We start from the raw sequence: 7,586 nt of genomic DNA, 5'->3' as shown, positions 1-7,586 counted from the left end.
CGATTGTTTCTGACTCACAGCAACCCTATAGGACAAATATAGGACAGAGTAGAACTGCTCCACAGGGTTTCCAAGGAGCGCCCAGTGGATTCCAACTGCCGACTTTTGGTTAGCCGCTGTAGCTCTTAACTACTGTGCCACCAGGGTTTCCTTTACCACCCTAGGTCTTCTATAGTCTCTGGGGAGGCGGTGCAAATAGTTCGGTCAGCTGCTAACTGAAAGGCTGATGGTTTGAGTCCACCTAGAGGTGCCTTGGAAGAAAGGCCTGGCGATCTACTTCTGAAAAATCAGCCATTGAAACCCTATGGGGCACAGCTCTACTTTGACACACATGGGGTCGACATGCGTCAGAATGAACTTGATGGCAACTAGTAATCGGTAAAGGTCTTCTCTGGGGACACTGGTGGTTCAGTGGTAGACTTCTTGCCTTCCATGGGAGATACCTGAGTTCCTTTCCTGGACAGTGCATCTCACGCGCAGCTGCCACCCATCTGTCAGTGGAGGCTCGTGTTGCTGTGATGCTGGATAGGTTTCAGCGGAGCTTATAGGTTAAGACAGACAAGGAAGAAAGGCCTGGTGATCTACTTCTGAAAACCAGCCAATGAAAATCCTATGGATCACCATGGTCCAACCGGCCACCTATCACGGGGATGGCGCAGGACTGGGTGACATTTTGCTCCATTGTGCTGGGGTCACCATGAGTCGGGGGCCAACTCGGTGGCAGCTAACAACCACCAGGGTCTTCTACATGCTTCTTTCTTTCTCTGTAGTTATGTCTCTTCCCTTGATGGTTCTCATTTCCCTAGCTCCTCTGTGCCTCTTTCTCCCGTCTCTCTCTTTTGCTTTGTTATTCCTTTTTCTGTTTCCACTCAGCCTCATCTCCTTCATTTAACCTACCAGAATATGAAATGAGAGTACCGTACGCCCTCTAGAAGTTCTCTATCTGCCGCATAAAGCTTTATGCTCCTCGCTCGGGATTTAAAAGCAGTGTAACTTAAATTACATAATTACAATGCTTATTTGTATATAGATTCTCTATAACCCTAAAAATGAAAGGAGGGTCAAATAAATGCCGATTTTCGTATTTTGGATTTCTGTGTGCATTCCCCTCAGCTGGGGATTCAGTGCCTTGTGCCCTGTGAATCTGCTCCTTATACCTATTACTGCCATTTCCCTTATTACAGATGGTCCCCAAAACACCAATCTTCCATTGTCTCCAGTTGTTCAAGACAGTAAAACTGCCCATGAAAAGGCAGCTTTTAAGAAAATAGCCTAAATCTGCAATGAAATGAAGTGAACCACAGAGTTACCTCATGAACAACAAATGTTGTTTATATCCCCTATGGGTTGAGAGGTTCCTGATAAATGGATCAAGGATTGTCTCAGAATAGAACAGCGTCCTCCTGTTCTTACCCTGTGAGTGATCCATTCAGTCCAATTTAGCTGAACAAGTACTCATTATGTGTCTATCAAGTGCTGGGAATTTGCAGATAGTCTGCAACCTACAGAGAAAGATACCACTTTTAAAGAGCAGACACGTTTCCCATTGAACCCACACATTCATCCAACTCTTCCAGTGAAACCCAAGCAGTATAAATGAATGGGGATATTGGTGGCGGGCAAAGGAAAGGGAGGGAACACAGGCTAAGCACCGCAATGCACCCCACTAGGTATGCTAGGGGAGTCCCTGGGTGGTGTGAACATTTAGCGCCCTCAGCTGCTAACTGAAAGTTTGGAGGTTCAAGTCTACCTGGAGGCACCTTAGAAGTAAGGCCTGGTGATCTACTTTAGAAACATCAGCCACTGAAAATCCTATGGAGCACGGTTCTACTCTAATACACACGGGGTTTCTACGAGTTGAAACTGGTGGGCGAGGTACTTTCCATATGTTAGCGTTTAATTGTGGCCACAATTTTCCAAGGTAGGTGTTATTATTTGCATTTTACTGATGGGGAAATGGATCCTTGGGAAAGCTAAATGAATTGCAACACGACTAGTCAGCACTACTGTTTTCATACTAATTATCCGGCATCAGTAAGGAGGTAGTGAATGCAGCGGTTATAAGCAAGGGCTCTACAGCCAGAGGCCTGGGTTCACATCTTGGCTTCTTTGGGGTTATTCATTATTTTTGTAAATCTAGTGCCCTAATTGAAATAAAATGTTTTGTTCCGTTTTAAGGAGACAAAGTTTCAGCTAGACCCTGAAGGTCAGGGCAACTAACCGGAAACCAGTTGCCCTCAGGTCGACCCTGACTCATGGCAACCCCATGTGTGTCAGAGTAGAACTGTGCTCCACAGGGTTTTCAAAGGCTGATTCTTCAGAAACAGATTGCCAGGCCTTTCTTCCAAGGTGCCTCTGGGTGGATTTGAACCGCAGCTTTTCAGTTAGCAGCCAAGCGAGTTTAGCATTTGCACCAGCCAAGGTCTCTGATCACTGGCAGTAACCTCATGTAATGTAATCAGTCAGTCGAGGTTAGTCCAGTATAGGGTGAATTCTAGCCATAATCACTTCTGAGTTATAAAAGGATAAATGGATAAAGGCAAACACACGGAGGAAGACAAGACGCCACGTGAGGACTGTCTACAAGCAAAGGAACACCAGGGATCACTGGCAGACTAGGAACTTAGGCGAGAGGCTCGCCGAAAGAATCAACACGAGGCCTTGATTTGGACTCGTAGCCTCCAGAAGCGTGAAAACACACATTTCTGTTTTTCGAAGCCACCCACTTGTGGTATTTCTCTTACGGCAGCACGAAGTAACTAAGACAGTGACATAAGGCGGATTAAAAAAACCAAACCTGTTGTTATTGTATCGATTTCGACTCATAGCAACCCTACAGGGCAGAGCAGAACTGCCCCATATTGTTTCCAAGGAGTGGCTGGTGTGTTTGAACTGCCGACCTTTTGGTTAGCAGCCGAGCTCTTAACCACTGCACCACCAGGACTCCCATAAGGTGGGTATGGGAACTAAATGGGGTCATTTGCATGAACTGCACTTAGTCACTCCCTGGCACAAAGAACATGGACAAGAAATGTTAGTTCCTTCCCTTCATGACACTAAGAACAAAAAACCCAAACCTGTTCCTGTTGATTCAGATTCGCGGCGACTCCATGTGTCACAGAGTAGAACTGCTGCAATCTTGACTGAAACAGACTGCCAGGCCTTTCTTTCGTGATGCCTCTAGGTGGGTTTGAACTGCCAACCTCTCAGTTGTTAGCTGAGCGCAACTGCTTGTACCACCCAGGCACCTAATGACACTCATAGCTGCTGTTTTTGGAACACTCCCGACATAGTCAGAATGATCATACATTTCCTTCTTTACAGGCTACAGACAAAGTAGTAGGACTATTTTTTGCCGACAAGGGAACCGAATCTCAGAGAAGTAACGGCCAGAGTCCCAAGCTGGTAAGTCCATGCTCAAGTGTGAACAGGCGGCGCTCTCTTCCTCAACTGGCCTCCCCGCCACCTTCCCTCCGTCTTTCCTAGCTCTCGGTCCCAAACCTGGCCTTACCCTGTGTGTTCTAAAATACAAGGCCTTCCCAGAAGCAAGAGATTTATTTCTTAGTACGGGATGGAGGGAGAAGGTAGGAGGACAATACTTCAGACTATGTCCCGACTTCACCCATTCTTCCCCAGGTAGGCAAGGCTATCGACTTTTCCTTCTGACTGCAGACTTCTGGCTGTTGTTTGCTCCACCCACAAGGGCAATAGCACTAAATCGGTGTCGCCAAGTCAGTGGAGGGAGCCAGGTGGTGATGCTGAGCAGTTTCAATGACAACATAAATCATGGTTGTTCACCCCGTCAGTATCCAAACAGACAGGCTGGAAAGCTAACTGGGTTAGAGAGGAGTTCACTGCGATGTTTGGAAGCAAATTGCTTCTCTTAGGAATATCTTATCCTCCGTGCCCTTGCTAGGGTTTTCTGATGTTGCCCATCCTGGTGGTCCTCCTAACAGGGGGTGTGGAGTGAGTCTAGAAACAAAGACTTTATGACACTGAACTCATCTTCGAAGCCTGAGTCCTTGCTATGATAACAGCAGGCTGGGCAAGAAGGTCTTAAGGCAGTTTGATGGCTCTAAGCTTTGCTTGTGTGATCTTTTCCCCATGGCCCTGTGCAATGGCGTCACTAGAGTTGGTGTCACCCAGTGCGGTACTCATGATGCCACTCCCCCCCATGCTAATTACCACCATATTGTAGCTAAAACACCAGAAAACTGGACGAAATCAGAGACTATAAAAACACCAACAGCAACAACAGTAACAGTGCATGCTTGCCGATTCGAAGCATCATTGTAGTTAGGTAATGATGACAGCTCCGACCGGAGCGCATTAGAAGGTTCAAAAAGTAAATTAGCATAGAGTTTTAGCCTTGTAGGTATACTGATACATGTAAGCTGGGCTTATGAAAAATGTTTTTGTTGTTACAATTAACTACAGGGATATTTTTATAAAAAATAATAAATTCCTGCTGAAACACTGCACAAAAATTTTATAGACAAGTCATTTTGGTGTCACCCCCCCCCCTCCCCCGACAGTGCCACCCAGTATGGTCTGCATCCCGCGCCCCCTAGTGACGCCACTGCCCTTATCTTATCTTTTTGGTTGGCCCATTTTTTTCTTCTCCTGTAACTGTGGCCATTCTCTAAAATTCTTTCTTTGGTCTGTGGTCTTTGATTTTCTTGAAGCTTTGGATAGTTTAAGAACTTGAACTCTCTCCTTAGGTTTGGGTTAACGCAAATGTCACTTGCTATGGATTGAATCGTGTCCCCTAGTCCCCTCCCCAAAAATGTGTTGTAAATCCTAAACCCCTATACCTGTGGATGTAATCCCACTTGGGAAGAGGACCTTCTCTGTTGTGTTAATGAGACCATATCAGTGTAGGGCGTGTCTTAAACCAATCCCCTGTGAGATGTAAGGCACTGACAAAGAAGCACAAATGGAAGGAAGGTACCTGCCACATGACATCACCAAGGAGCCAACCAAGGAGCAGAAGTTGAAAAGAGACAAAGACCTTCCCCCACAGCCGACAGAGACAGAGAGAGCTGTGGCAACAGCAAAAAAACTACTTGATTTTCAAGGGGCCAAGACTGTTGGGCACGCACGCAGTCCCCCACTACCACAAATTAGCAGTCGAGTTTCCCACATTTGGGGAAATCACAGGGGTCAGCACATCTGAAGTGCAATGGATAAGCCTCACCCTGGGAAAACCACCTTCATGATCATGGTATCTCCCCTGCCAGGGACCAGTCCCTGGAGAAGGATATCATGCTTGGTAAAGTAGAGGGTCAGTGAAAAAGAGGAAGACCCTCAGCAAGATGGATTGACACAGTGGCTGCAACAATGGGCTCAAGCATAACAATGAATGTCAGGATGGCGAAGGACTAGGGGGTATTTCGTTCTGTTGTATGTAGGGACACTATGAGTCGGAGTGGACTCGATGGCACCTAGCAACAACAAAGGCTGGTAAGCAGCACCTCTTCAGACTGCTGACTTATCCCAGTTCCCTCCCGTCAGGAGGTGCCACATCTCACAGACATCAATTGCATTTCACAGGTGCATCTCGGCTATACCTGTACCCTCCCCAGAAGCTTCTCTAGGGACCCTTCTGCCATCTCCATCTCGGGCCCCTGGGTGTAGACATGAGGGCAGTGGTGTTCGTCAGACATACAGAAAGGACAGATGTAACACACTCCTTATTTTCTATGTTGTCTTCGAGCTTCCTCTCCTAGTTTACACCCCAAGGCTTATCTCCCACTGTTCCCCCAACAAGAGCTTCACGTGACTGTCGGAGCAGTCGCCTTTCTGTCTCCCTTACCCCATCTGCCATGGACACTGTGGAGAGTTCTGCTTTGAGTGGGAGCCCTCGAGACCCAGTTCCTGGGGCTTCCAGGGGGCTCACCTTCTTCTGCATGCCCACCTGCTTTCTAATTTGGGCCATGCTTCTTCCAGCCTGATACTTCTTCCTTTCCTTCTTTACAGACTATCCTCTTCTAAAGAAAAGCAATCCAGGCAGCTAACACAGGCCCATAAAATGTGGCAGGATAATATCAATTTGGCATGGTGGCGCGTCTTAGTCACCTATTGCTGCTATAACAGAAATACCACAAGCGGATGCTTCAACAAACAGAAATTTATTCTCTCACTATCTAATAGATTACAAGTCCAAATTCAAGGCATCAGCTCCAGGGGAAGGCTTTCTCTCTCTGTCGGCTCTGGAGGAAGGTCCTTATAACGCATCAGTCTTCCCTTAGTCTGGGAGCTTCTCTGCACAGGAACCTCAGGTCCAAAAGATGTGCTCTGCTCCCGGCACTGCTTTCCTGGTGGTATGAAGTTCCCTTGTGTCTCTGCTTGCTTCTCTCTTTTATATCTCAAAAGAGACTGGCTTAAGACAGTATCCAATCTTGTAGACCTCATCAGTATAACTGCCGCTAATCCATCATATTACATCATAGTGATAGAGTTTACAACACATAAGGAAATCACATCAGACTACAAAATGGTGCACAATCATACAATACTGGGAATCATGACCCAACCAAGTTTATAGACATTTTGGGGGAACACAATTCAATCCATGATGGGGGAAAAGGAAAACAACAGCAGAGATCCAAAAGAGAGCCAGGAATGAGACCAACATCAGAGAGCAGACTAGTCTCGCTACAGATTTGGCTCGCTTTTCAAGACAGCAAATTGGAAATGGAAACTTTACAGTTACGCAACCACGCTGTGTATACAATAGTAACAAACTGATTGCTGAGGAGAAGTAAAGTATTCCTAGGATTATCAAAAGAAGTACGTCTCTCCTGAGAGTTCTTGAACGGCCTTATGTAATGAACTGTGTGAAGGGGAATTCTAGGTGTCAACTTGGCTCGGCTACGGTGCCCAGTTGTTCAGCTGAACACTAATCTATTTGCTGTTATGGAGTAGTTACACGTGATTAAATCAGTTGGCCTTCAGGAAAGCAGATTGCTTTCCAAAATGTGGGTGGGTCTTATCCAATCAGTTGAAGCCCTTAAGAGCAAAAAGAGAATTTTCCAAGGGTATATTCTGCCATCACAGGCACTCAAAAAGTTATACTCTGTGCTTATGCAGCTTGGTCAGGGCAATCACAGGGAAGACCTAAATTTACGTTTATAACGCGGTTACAGAGAAAACGAGGAGTCCCTGGGTGGCAAAAACAGTTAAGCACTCGACTACTAATCCAAAGAAAGGTTGGCAGTTCACTCCCACCTGGTGGTGCCTTGGAAGAAAGACCTGGTGATCTACTTCCAAAAGATCACAGCTGTGAAAACCCTGTGGAGCACAGTTCTACTCTGCACACACAGGGTTACCATGAGTCAAAAATCAACCTGACAGCAATTTCTTTTTTTTGGGACACAGAAAATGAACAACTGAATTAATAAAATACAGGCACATCACCCACAGCCGTGTGCACCTTTCAAATAGAGAAACGTCAAGTCAGTATTCACCTAGTGCCCCACCCACAGCAGGAAGCTGGGTGCTGAGGCATGCTTGCTAGAGTTTCAGGCCTCGACGTGATTAGCGACAGTATTACAGGAGCAAATTATAGGATTAGCTGAGGATAT

At 46.3% G+C, this 7,586-nt stretch overlaps 1 non-coding gene across 1 annotated transcript; it reads right to left on the bottom strand.

Moving 5' to 3' along the window:
• Positions 1 to 5,089: 5,089 nt before the first annotated feature.
• On the bottom strand, positions 5,090 to 5,248 carry LOC111820068 (U1 spliceosomal RNA). Its single transcript, XR_002823596.1, has one exon. It is a non-coding gene; the product is annotated as a U1 spliceosomal RNA (small nuclear RNA).
• Positions 5,249 to 7,586: the final 2,338 nt, after the last annotated feature.

The sequence above is a fragment of the Trichechus manatus genome, unplaced genomic scaffold (genome assembly GCF_000243295.1).
Source record: "Trichechus manatus latirostris isolate Lorelei unplaced genomic scaffold, TriManLat1.0 scaffold00025, whole genome shotgun sequence".
Taxonomy (NCBI): Eukaryota; Metazoa; Chordata; class Mammalia; order Sirenia; family Trichechidae; genus Trichechus; species Trichechus manatus.
Note: the sequence above shows the minus strand (reverse complement) of the source record. Positions and strands in the feature narration are given on the sequence as shown.